This window comes from Colobus angolensis, unplaced genomic scaffold, assembly GCF_000951035.1.
Source record: "Colobus angolensis palliatus isolate OR3802 unplaced genomic scaffold, Cang.pa_1.0 Scaffold7, whole genome shotgun sequence".
NCBI lineage: Eukaryota > Metazoa > Chordata > Mammalia > Primates > Cercopithecidae > Colobus > Colobus angolensis.
Window position 1 is genome coordinate 27,162,339 of NW_012120709.1, and position 12,064 is coordinate 27,174,402.

Sequence of the window (12,064 nt, forward strand, 5' to 3'; positions counted from 1 at the left end):
TACTTGGGAGGCCGAGGCAGGAGAATGGCGTGAACCCAGGAGGCGGAGCTTGCAGTGAGCCGAGATCGCACCACTGCACTCCAGCCTGGGCAACAGAACGAGACTCCATCTCAAAAAAAAAAAAAGAACTTGGTGGAGATATGAGAGCTTTGGTCCTTATGCTTCCTTCTTAGGTGCCTAAAACCTGAGGATGCATGTATGTATGGGTCTACATATATGTACATGCATCAATGATGTACATGTGTATGTACATACGTATGTATGGTGTGCCTTGTATATGTGTATGTCTGTGTGGATGTGTGATATGTATATACATATATGGTGTATAGTGTGTGCATGTGTATGTATGGTGTGTGTGTGTCTGTGTGTGTCTGTCCTTCAATACCAGTGTGAGGATCTGTTTCTCTGCAAAGCCCCTTCTGACCATGCCTTGGCAGTGCTGAGAGCTCTCAGCGTGGGCCCCGTTTCTTGACCGTGTGACCGCGGTTCCCAGCCTGTGCTGGGTGACTGATGTCTGTGCCTGCCTCCCCTAACACAGTCAGCCCCTGGAAACAATGTCTTGTGTCATATTAGTTTTCCTTTCATATGCAACAGCATGTGAATGCATGTTGAGTGTGTAGATGAACAAATGAATGAACTCTTGGATGGCCTCCATGCCACCACTGCCTACACTGACCTTGGTGAGCCTGTCGTCTACTCCTCATCGCTCATGTCGGGGGCTTAATATCAAGGAGGCTGCCTTCCTATGGTTGGACCACCCGGATGGGACTTCAATGCCAGAAATCCTTCGCATCCATGCGGACACGGGGAGCACCAGTGTCCCTGTGCATGGTTGGCGTAGGTGATCTCCCCTTGTTCTCAGATCTGTTGAGGGGCTGGGCTGGGCAGCCATCTGTGGTCGGGAAGCACCTTTCTTCTGTGGTTCCTGAGAGTTCCCTATCTGGCTCCCACCTTCACGTTCCCTTGCCTGCTGGCTTCTCCTTGGGTCAGCTGGAAAACGAAAGCATTGGGAAGTTGCTCTTCCCTGTGGTTAATGTGTTCCATGCCCGCTGTGTCCCCCTGCGCTCAAGTTCCGGGCAATTACCCTCCTGCCGGGTTTTGTTGCTGAGCACAGCAGGTGGGCCTTGTTTGTAATTCACTTGCACCATTAACGCTGGGTTAGCACCATAAGGGCAACTGATCCATTCAGTGCCCCCAGCCCCAGATGCCATTCCATAGCAGGGATATTAGTTGGCTTTGGGGGTCCAACTGATTCTCCAGATTAAGGCATTTGAGAGGCTTAATCCATTGGCTGTCACAGAGCACTCACAATCATCCACACTAATGGAAAATCTGTACCCAAATACCAGTCTCCCCAAATCATGGTGATTTGGCTTTGGACAATAATAGCAATAATCACAATAACAGCTGTCAAGCACTGAGCACTTGCTATTTGCAGACATACTGCTAAGATCGCAGCTAATCTTTGACAGCAACCTTAGGAATGTCTAGCATTTTCTCCGCTTTATGAATGGGGAAACTGAGGTTTCTAGAGGTTAATCACTTGTCCCAAGTCACATGACTGGTAGGTAAGCAGCACCCAGGCTCTGGGAGCTCTGTTTAAAACAGATGCAGAGCTTGTGCTGATAACCACTCCCTTGTACTGCCTCCTTCTGGGAGTTTTGTGAAGTTTTGTGAATGGAGGGAGTAGGGGGACATCTCCGTCTTGCCATCCTAATTATTTTTTTTTTTTGCTAGCATTGATATTAAGATGAGTCACTGAGTAGGGGGAAGATGAGTAGGATTAAAACATCCTCTGTAGGTTCACTTTTATTAATTAATCAATCATACACTCATTGAGCTCCAACTAGGTGGAAAACATTGTCCCAGGTGCTTTGAAGAAAACAAAGATAAATCATTCATCTGTTCAATAAATGTGAGAGATAGGGAGTCAGATATATCCTAGAACATAAGATGGGGGGTGAATTGGTGGGGCGTGTTGGAAGAAGAATGCCAGGAACTGACCAACCACAGGGGTCTGATTTAGAAAAAACCTGCCTTAATTCTCACTGCATGTTATCAAACCATTTTTCACGTGTAACATCCCTGATCATTGAACAGCCCAGTGAAGTAGGCAGGGCAGATAGTATGTCTCCTATTTTATGGGAAAGTAAGGCACAGAGAGATTCAAGGATCTGACCACAGTTACCCAGGGAACAAGTGGCAAAACCGGGTTTGAACACAGGCCTCTGACTCCAAGTCTAGACCCTTTACTACAAAGACACTCCCATTAGAGTCTAACATTTGGGGATGGGTGGATCCAGACTCATCAGTGTGTCCGATGTCCCACATCCTACGGAGACTGGCTGTGGACCTGCCAGAGCTCTGCTTGCCTTGGAGAACCACCATACGCTCCTACCCAATGTGCACCTGCTTGGACATTTTCTTTTCCAGTTTGTGGGAAAATGTTTGTGCTCTGCTGTTGCAGTGGAATCAGCCCAGTTCGCTTCAGGGTCAGTTTTCCCCACCTTCACACTCCCCCCAGCATGTTGCTAGGTGTCTGTTAACTTCTCCAGGCCATCGGGCACCCCGTGGTCCCATGGATTTTTTGAGAGCACAGCTCTGGTCCTGGCACTCTTGCCCAGAAACTTTTAATGGCTATTTGTTGCCTGGAGGATAAGTCCTAAACTCCTTAACCATGGCATTTAAGGCCTTCCAGAATCTGACTGCAATATTTACCCATCTCTGGGCCCCTCAGACATAATGGACTCCTGCCAGATTTGGTTTTGTCACCTTCCTTTGGATAGCCCTTGCTTTCTTTCCCCAGCACTTACCTGGAAGGTCTCCCTGCACCCAGCACATGCCTCGGGGCTCAGCGTGTGGCTCACATCTTTCAAGATTCTTGCTGCAACTGCCGGGGTCCAGGGATATTTTTCTGCCTGCCTTCCAGCGCTGTTCCTTGTTTTGTGACAGAGGCCACCCTGACTTGCGAAAGCGGCTTCACTGTGGCCGGGCATCCTGAGTTCCCACAGCCTGTTTTACTCTTCACACAAGGACATCATACTTCTCCAGGGAGCTTCTTGAGGGAAGGCACCACCCCGAGGGTCCCAGTGGCCGCCAGTGCCCAGCGTGGAGCTGGGTGGGCCCCGAGCATGTGGGTACGCTGGCGCAGTGCCATAGAGCTGTCAGATCTGCTCATGTGGCAGTCCCTTGTTGGAGGAGGTACAGTACCCACAGCCTTTCTCTCCCTTCTGGCCGCCAGAGCTGGGTTCTCAGGTATATGTGCCCCCTCACCGAAGTCCCATCCTTGCTGAGAGCAAGGATGAACCACTTGCTTAGCTAGGGAGGTTGAGGATTTCCTCAAGGCTGCCCTGTGACTATAAAAGGGAGGGGGCCAAGCCTTCAGCCTCTGGACTTCTAACCCAGGGCCCGGAGACTAACCTGGCTTTGCCTGTGGTTTCTGTGGCATCTCTAGGCCACTGGCAGAAGAAAGGTGATGGGCCCTAGATGGGCTCTTTTCTGTAACCTGTGTCAAATGCAGATGCCCAGGGCAGCCTCTGGATGGGGTGTCCTCTGCATGCCTGGCCCCCTTAGGAGACTGAACTTAGTGATTCCCCAGAGTTCCTCCTTTCCCGAGGGAGGGCCTGAGATCCAGCCAAGAACCAGAGCCAGGAGTCTTTGAGGTGAGAATCATGGCTGTAGGTAGACTCAGGTGAACACTAGCTGTGGAAGGGGTGATCCTGGTTGGAGAAGTGCAGGTCTTGGGGTGAACTCCCAGGGTCAGCGCTGAGCTCCAGCTTTGCTCTGGGCAGCCAGAGCGCAGGCTGCGGAGGAATGTTCCAGAGAGGCCACCAGAGACCTAGGCAGGCCCAGCATTCACTGAACACTTGAACCTGGACATAGGTGTATTAGCCTCACTCTGCAGAGGAGGGGATCCAGGCTCAGGGGGGTTAAGGAACAGGCCCAGTTCTTGGAGCTAGGTATTGAGAGAGTCAGGATTCTTTATTGTGTTTTTAATTATTAACCAGACTTTTTAAGTGAAAAAAAAAAAACCAGTCTAACCTCTCAGTTAAAAATGCAAACAATAGAGAACACTGGAGAATGAAAAGCAAGTCTCCCTCCTACTCTGACTGGAGTCCTATATCCCCTCTCTGGGGGCAGCCAGCCAGCAGCCAGTTTCTCCTCCCTTGGCCCCCAAGGGAGCCTAGTGCCAGGGCCTTGCCCCCAGTGGATGGGAGTCAGTGCTAACTGGGCTGATGGAAGGGGAGGGGTGGCATGGGCCCTGCATGTGCCCTTAGGCAATTCCGAGAGACTCTTCTGAGCTTGGATGACTCTAGTAGCATAGGTCTCTCTCTGAACCTTCAGCAGGACACCATTCACATTGCTGTGGACCTATCTAGCTCTGCTGCCCCCTGCCCCACACCCCTGGGAGGGCTGAGGTGGGCTGGTTCTGGGTTTCTCTAAGGAATGCATGCATCCAGGGATAGCTCCTTTCTCATCTGCTCTGGCTGAGACTGAAGGAAAAAAAAATAGGGCCTACTTTCTGACGTTGGTGGATAAGACAACAAAAAGCGCTAATGTGCACCAGAAGTGACTGTGGACAGGACAGATGTAATGGGGTCTCCACTTGGGCATGCTGGAGCCAGGACAAGGGACAGGAGCTCTGTGTCTGTGCCCAGCAGCTCTCAGCCGCAGGACTTCCTCTTTGTCACGAACAGCAGTTCTAATGCTTTCCTCTGGCTTTGACCTGGGTACCATCACCTGGGAGTCCAGCATAGCCCTCGCTGGCTTCAGATGGTGGCATTCTGCCTGCATGGCTGATTACACAGCTGCCACCCATCCCACCCTCTTCTCCAGGCTGAGAAGCCCAGCTCTTCTCAGTCCTCCTTAGGGAAGGTTACAGCACACACACCCTCACTCCAATGCACAGACTGTCATCTGCAGAACTGCTCATCTCCTCCCAAACGCCCAGAGAGATGCCTTGCAGAGGAGAGAGGGTTATATTTATCTGGAGGTGATTAAAATGCTGTCCTTAAAAATCATTCCCTCCAAATTGGTCTTCTCTCCTGCTCACCTGATTCCTCTGTGGGCACCCCTTCTGCAAGGTCTCTCTGCTCTAAGTGTGCTACAGACAGCTTCCGAACTGAGCTGTTTTGTTTCAAAGCCTTGGCTCATGTGGTCTTTGCCAGGAGCACATGTCCCCCAGGGCCCAGCCTGGTGGCCTCAGATAAATGCCAGGAATATTTGTCACCATTCAGAGCCGGTCCTGCCCTTCCCATCCAGCTCTGTGGGCCTCATCTTCCACCTCCCATGGCTGGCAATGAGCTGTTCCTCCTCTCACCTCTGCCCACCTCACCTTCAGTGTACAGGAGATGGGAGCTGTGGGCTCCTTGCCTTTTCTGTGAAGGATGCTGAGTCCAGTTCAAGGTTCATGAAGAAAATTGGCCCTCAATGCAGAGCCTTATCCTAGACCAAGGGGTGCAGAGCGAAAGGGGACAGGCTTTTGTCCTTAGGGATGCCACAGCTAATGAGGGAGACTGGAAATCCACACAGTAGATATGTAGAAAAGGAGCTCTAGCTTTGTGGGTTCAGCAGACTCCCTGCGATTTCTGAAACTCACTGTGCCATGTCCCATCCGAGGCCTCTGCCCTCCTCACATGTCGTTTTCTCCATCCTGGCCTCTTCCCTGCTGTTTGCATCCTCCCTCCCAGGACCTGGCTAACTCAAGTCAAACATTTCATCCTCAGGGAAGTCTTCCCTCCCTGCTGCACTGAACCCTCCTGTTCATTTCCTTCACAGTCTGTAATTATGGCATCAAGATACCTGAATATCTGATTAGTGTTTCTTAATATCCCAGACTGTAAGCTCTATGAAGGCAGAGAATGTATGTATCCCAGGGCCTGGAAAATTACCTGCCACACAGTAGACACTCAGTAGTATTCACTGAATAAAGTATAAATGTATAGTGGCATTAAGTGTGTGTATGTTCTTTGACCAGTCTTGGGTATGGGAACAACATAGATCCTTTGGCCGCAAACGCATTTTACTCATTTGCAAAGTAATTCTACATCCATGATCTTGTTGAATCCTATTAGCAACCCTATAAGGACGATGGAACAAATGTCATTTTCCACTTTACAGCAGAGGAAATGGAAGGCCCAAGAGGTTATGTGATGGGTCCAAGGTCACACAGCTCTGTACTTGCAATCTGCTGATTTTTCTCCTCTGCCAGATGGACTGACTTCTTCAGGGAAAGCTTTGGGGATGGGGTTGATCAGGACCCGCACTTTGCAGGTCAGAGGGCTGTGGATTAATTCCAGCAAGCAGGCATGGGAGGCCATCTTATTGGGGAAAGATGAGGATGCCATCGGAGTGTCTGTGTACAAGGCTTGGAAGGAAGCACTGAATGGGGTGGAGAGATGAAAGGCAGTTCCCATTTCCTGACTGCATTATACCTGAGGTCTCTTGAAGCAACCTTTCCAGGGAGCCATTGTCTGCAGTTTTACAGTTGTGGAAATAAAGTTCTCAGAGGTTAAACTGCCAGCTCAAGGATACGTAGTGACAACTGGAATTGGAAGCCAGGGGTATCTTATCATGTCTCTGGGGAGGGCCATTGTTTAGAGGTGTATTAGGGGTCTGAAATCTGTGTGAAATGTAGAGAGGAAACAAGACTTGTAATTCTTAAATCCTCTTGCTCCTTAGTTTCTGAGCATTTGGCATGACTGTCTCTAGTCCTGTGGCCTGGTTCCTACCACGTACCCACAGTTGTAGTGCCCAGGGAACGTCCTCCCCTCAAGTCGGACCCGGGCTGGGTGGTCAGTGCCGCCGCTGCTCTTCAGTTTATTTAGGTGAGTCAGACCAGGTCCAGCTCCCAGCGTGAATGCTCATTACCCCTGGCTAACCTGCCGTGTCCTAACTCATCACAGACTCCTGGGAGCATCTCCTCACAGGAATTCCTAAAGGCCGAGGACACCTGGGCTGGTCTTTTGGCTAACGGGTACTCCCAGATGCATTCTTCTGTTGCCGGCCCCCTTATTCAGCAAGATCTGCTTGCATTTAACTTGATTTGTTCTCCAACATCATTATGATCGTCACAATCACATTTCTACATTTCCTCAAGTGCCAACTGCGTACTGGGTTCTGGGACATGCGGAGAAGGTGGGTGTAGTGAGTGATGGGTGAGAACAAGTTCCTGGAGCCAACGCCCAGTTCCTCCATTTCCCTGCTGAGTGACCTTGGCAAGTTACACAGCCTCAGTTCCAGGTCTGCAGGTGGGGAGTACGGCAGTTAGGATGACAGTATCTGCTTCGCAGACTTCTCCTGAGGAGTAAATGAGTCTGAAGTAGTGCTTTGCATATAGTAAATATTCAATAAAGATTATATTATCATAGAGTTCAGTTCTTACAACTGCAGAATTCCTAGAGCTTCTAAGAACCTTAGAGATCATCTGGTCTAATTCCCTCATTTTACAGAATGAGAGACCGCAGCTCAGAGAGTTGACTCCCAGAGCTGGTGAGCACCCAGGTTCCTGATTCCTGGAACAGTCTTGCATCCTGGCATCTCCCTGTTTGTTGTCAGGGAGAGAGGATACCTAGAAAGTGCTGCCCAACTGCATTAGGCCAGAAGGGTTGATTCTCCCTCAAGGAGGCCACAGAGGCTGAAGCAGACTCACTCTCCTGTCATGGCCACCCCCTACCCTTGCACACTCCATCCAGGCTACTGGCTACTGCTTGGAGTTTCTCCCAGCCAGGGGAGAGGCAGGACAGCACAGAAGCTCACATCCATTTTTTGAGGAGCCTGGAGCATCAGGAAGAGTAATCAAGATCTTGTTGCCCACAGTGGGGAAAGAACTTGTCATTAATCTGGCTGCCCCTCTGATTCCCTCTACCCTCCCCTCCACCCCACACCGACTGGTGGCTGTCAGCCTCCTCTCTGACCCACCTCAGAAAATCACAATTAATGATGTAGTAGCCCTGTGAGGATGAGAGACACCAGCGGAGGGACTGCTGACAAGTCAGGAAAGGAAAGGCTATTTGCACAACTGGGCTGTTGGAGTCCAGATAGCATGTGCACAGCCAGAATACCATGAGTTGTCTGCAGGTGATGCCTGTCTGTGCTTATGAACTGGGTGCTGCTCATCAATCAGCAAACATTTATTAAATTTCTAGTCAGTATAGACATAATAGCAGATGTGGCAGGTGATACATGCCCCAAAGAGATGTCCCCCTGCTTTAAAAAAATGCAAAGTGAAATATTCATCCATTCATTGATTCATTCATTCATTCATTGGACAGTCTGCGTAGCTGCTGCTTGCCAGGCGCTGTCCGAGGTGCTGAAGGTGAATAAGCATGTTAAAGCCCCTGCCCTTATGGGGCTTGTATTCAGAATACAAGCATGGAACCAGGGGGCCAGTCTCTTTCCACTGAGAGAGATGTTAGAGGATCTTCTAGCTTGAGGAAATGGATCCAGTCTCGCAATTGTAAAAAAGTGGAAATGAGTTTCCCTTTCTGGGAAAAGTGGAGACACCTGATTTTTGGTGTTAAGGTAAGGACACATCCTGGGCAGGTAAATGGTTAAGCAGAGGCGAGAACTTGGAAGCCTCAGCTGTAGGGTGCAGTGCTCACAGTGCATCTTTGAGGCCCTTGGGGGACAGCATGTGATTAAATGGTGCCCCATGAGCGGCGGACAGCGAAGGCTGGAGGGTCAAAGGAGGAGAGCCTGTGTGGGTAGAGAAATAGTACCTAGATTGTAAATTCCTCATCTTCAGTGTCACCAAATACCACTCACATGTAAATACTTTGCAGTTGACAGAGTGTTTCCACATATGTTCTCTGATTGGACTCTTTTATTATTCCAACAGATACTTTCTGAGTGCCTACTATGTGCCAGCCTGTGCTAGGCACTGAGGACACAGGTGGAAAAGCCCGAATTGCTCCCTGCTCTCCTGGCGCATATCACCCCGGAGGTAGGCACTGCCATTCCCATGTTACTGGCAGAGGAAAAGACAGGCTCTGAGGGGGGCAACTGCTCATGAGCATTCATTGTAAGGCGCAGAGCCAGACTGAGCCCAGCTTCTGTCCAGTCTGGGCCTTCCCTCTGCACTCAGGATCAGCAAGGCTCCTGTCGGGTGTCGAGAGCAGGAGTCTCAAATAGATGGGAATTTCTGTTTTTGAACTCTCTGTCTTCCAGACTACCTAAAATATGGGATTGAGGCCCAACTCTGTCTAGGTGGGGACTGTCAGACGCCCTCTGAGGTTGTACTGACATACCTGCTTTCAATCTAAATTCTGCCAACACTGCTGAATTCAACTGTAGTCAAAGCAGGGGCCTAGGATTTGTGATTGCATATGATTAGACACATACTTCAATTTGAACCCAGCATTGCTGTTTTTGTTGCATGAGCTTGGATAAGTTACTGAGCCTTTCTGAGCCTCAGCTTCCTCATTTGTGAAAGGGAGATGCAATGCCATTTACAGGGTGAGTACACGGTTGTAAAGAGTTAGCATTTATTATTATTATTATTATTATTATTTGAGACAATATCTCGCTTTGTCGCCCAGGCTGGAGTGCAGTGGCGTGATCTCTGCCCACTGCAACCTCTGCCTCCTGGTTCAAGCGATTGTCCTGCCTCAGCCTCCCGAGTAGCTGGGATTACAGGCACCTGCCACCACACCTGGCTAATTTTTGTATTTTTAGTAGAGACAGGGTTTCACCATGTTGGCCAGGCTGATCTCAAACTCCTGACCTCACGTGATCCACCTGCCTTGGCCTCCCAAAGTGCTGGGATTACAGGTGTGAGACACCGCGCCTGGCCAGTATTTATTATTGAGTGCTTACTCCAAGCAGCAGTGCACAGCATCTTATTATGCAATCCTTATAGCAATTCCATGAGGGAACTATTATCATCCCCATATTACGAATGAAGAAGTCAAGGTTTAGAGATGTTAGCTGACTTGCCCAAGGTGTGCAGCTAGTACATGGCAGTGTAGGGCTCAACCCCGTGTTCTTACCGGTGGCAGCCAGATCAAGCCCCAGGCACAGAATCAGAGGGGATTACACATTTGCTTCCCTCCCCTCCTCAGCATATATTATCGTGATTCCCCTTTGCCTGCATCTGCGGCGTTGTGTCTGCTTAGCTTGTTTGTTTTAATGACGGTGCATATACAACATGCACACACCAAACTGGGAATTGATTTCACATTGACCCCATCTGTTCATTTATTCATTCAGCCAGTATTATTGGAGCACCTACTGTGTGTCAGACAGGGTGCTGGGTACTTGGTGCTGTCCAGACAGCATCGGCGTCATAGGTAGGATGTGTGTCCCAGTGAGGCATGTTAGGGTTTGGTGGCAGCAGGTGGGGAGGGGATCACAGAAGCCTCAAGGGGAGGCGATGAGCTGAACCTGGAAAACACAGCTTGCAGTCCATCAGGGGATGGGACTGCATTCCAAGCAGAAGCACCTGCAGCGGGCAGAGGGCACAGTGAAAGTACACAACTTTTGTTGGGGAGTGGGGCTTTGGCTCTGCTGGGGTATCAGGTGCCGTAGGGTACAGGGTAGGGACAGGTGAGCAGGGGCATATCATGGGAGGGTTTATCTGTTAGAGTGAGGGGATTGCCCTGATCTGCTGTGCAATGGAGAGCTCCCCAAGACTTTGGTGCAGGAGTGTGTCATTATCAAGTTTGTATTTCTAGGGCTGGGCGCGGTGGCTCAAGCCTGTAATCCCAGCACTTTGGGAGGCCGAGACGGGTGGATCACGAGGTCAGGAGATCGAGACCATCCTGGCTAACATGGTGAAACCCCGTCTCTACTAAAAAATACAAAAAACTAGCTGGGCGTGGTGACGGGCACCTGTAGTCCCACTACTCGGGAGGCTGAGGCAGGAGAATGGCGTGAACCTGGGAGGGAGAGCTTGCAGTGAGCTGACATCCGGCTACTGCACTCCAGCCTGGGTGACAGAGCGAGACTCCGTCTCAAAAAAAAAAAAAAGTTTGTATTTCTGTAACAAGCCCCTGGCTACTATATGGAGAACCAAATGGAGAGAGAAAGACCAGAGGATGGGAGCCCGAATGAAGATGCTATTGCAGAGATCCAGGTTGTTGCTGACAAATGTCTGTACTTGGACAACCGGTGGTGATGGAGAGAAAAGTGTGGTATTCGCGCTGTCAGAATCTGGGGACTTATTAAATGTGGGGGTGTGGGGACAGAGAAATCTAGGCTCTCAGCCTTCTGGCTTGGGTGACTGGTGGATTGTGGTGCCACCTACTAAGAAGAAGTAGGAGGAGGAGCAGGTGGCAGGTGAGACTACGCCTTCTCTTTAGGACAAGGTGTTTGTGACGTGCTGTGGGATCCCCAGGTGGAGATGTCATGAGGCAGGTGTGCAGTCATAGTGTTCTGGGCTTGTGCTGTCGATGGCAATGCCACAGCATGCAGGTAGGTGGAGGAGAATATACCATGGGCAGGGGAGAAACCCCTCATGGAGGGTGATGGTCGTGGAAAGAGCATCTTGGTGCTCTAACTTCAGGATAATTTCTTTTCTTGCCCCTGAATTATTAAAATATTTTCAGTTAATGAGGGACGCACTGTTAGTTCCTAAGACTAGATTTATCTGAATGTTAAGCTGAAAATAAGACCCCAAATGTCTTTGTGTTTTTTGATGAAGAATCTAAAAGCTTCATCTTTCTCCTCTGTAGCAGTTAAGATAGAAAAGCTAGTGGAGTGAGAGACCTGTCGAGCCTTGGCTCTGCCTCCAGACAGTTGTGTGACCTTCAGCTAGGCATGTATCTTTTCTTGAGCACAGCTTCCTCATCTGTAATAGAGCTTGTTCTGTGGAATAACTATGATAAAGACTGTGCAAAGAATTTTGCAAGCCACTGAGCCTTACAGACATGCAACATGGGGGCTCTTTTCATTCTTGTAAGGGTTAAGAGGAAATTATTTCTCATCACTGTGTCTAGGGGGTCATGCTTACATGTAGTCTCAGCCGGGCGTGGTGACTCTCTCCTGTAATCCCAGCACTTTGGGAGGCTGAGGCGGGTGGATCACCTGAGATCAAGACTTCAAGACCAGCCTGGTCATCATGGTG

General features: G+C 49.8%; 1 protein-coding gene across 2 annotated transcripts in view; it reads left to right on the forward strand.

Annotated features, from left to right (window-relative positions):
* GRIK4 (glutamate receptor, ionotropic, kainate 4) overlaps window positions 1-12,064 on the forward strand; it is a 432,235-nt gene that overhangs the window by 79,723 nt on the left and 340,448 nt on the right. Inside the window, exon 1 of one of the 2 annotated variants that reach the window (XM_011926978.1) lies at window positions 8,833-8,944. The exons of the other annotated variant lie outside the window; for it this stretch is intronic. The gene's annotated coding sequence lies outside the window, so the exon portion shown is untranslated. Of the gene's footprint in view, window positions 1-8,832; window positions 8,945-12,064 lie in introns of those variants that run through there. 2 annotated transcript variants of the gene reach the window in all.